An 825-nucleotide genomic window follows, 5' to 3' on the forward strand; every position below is an offset into this window, starting at 1 on the left:
TTTCAGAAAGTACCGTTGGGACTTAGAAAAATTTTCAAGATTTTTGGACTTAGAGCGATTTTTGGATTTTTGTGCAAAAATCGAATTTTCCCTTCTCCCACCGCTCTGGGGCGTCAATATGATGTGGGGACCCGAGGGAGAGTGCCTCCCATGAGGGTAGAATGTGTGGCTTTTGGGGGGAAAGTCGAATTATGGAGCAAAAACCATTTTTTGGGACTTAGAAAAATTTCGAGATGTGTCAGACTTCCAGGAAGGGGGGAGTCTCAGGAGGTGTACCTAGGAGGCTTCCAGGGGCCTGGGTACACTTTTCAGAAAGTACCGTTGGGACTTAGAAAAATTTTCAAGATTTTTGGACTTAGAGCGATTTTTGGATTTTTGTGCAAAAATCGAATTTTCCCTTCTCCCACCGCTCTGGGGCGTCAATATGATGTGGGGACCCGAGGGAGAGTGCCTCCCATGAGGGTAGAATGTGTGGCTTTTGGGGGGAAAGTCGAATTATGGAGCAAAAACCATTTTTTGGGACTTAGAAAAATTTCGAGATGTGTCAGACTTCCAGGAAGGGGGGAGTCTCAGGAGGTGTACCTAGGAGGCTTCCAGGGGCCTGGGTACACTTTTCAGAAAGTACCGTTGGGACTTAGAAAAATTTTCAAGATTTTTGGACTTAGAGCGATTTTTGGATTTTTGTGCAAAAATCGAATTTTCCCTTCTCCCACCGCTCTGGGGCGTCAATATGATGTGGGGACCCGAGGGAGAGTGCCTCCCATGAGGGTAGAATGTGTGGCTTTTGGGGTGAAAGTCGAATTTTGGAAGTAATTGAGTTTTGAG

This window comes from Dendrobates tinctorius, unplaced genomic scaffold, assembly GCF_039654945.1.
Source record: "Dendrobates tinctorius isolate UK_male_01 unplaced genomic scaffold, ASM3965494v1 ptg000839l, whole genome shotgun sequence".
Classification (NCBI taxonomy): domain Eukaryota; kingdom Metazoa; phylum Chordata; class Amphibia; order Anura; family Dendrobatidae; genus Dendrobates; species Dendrobates tinctorius.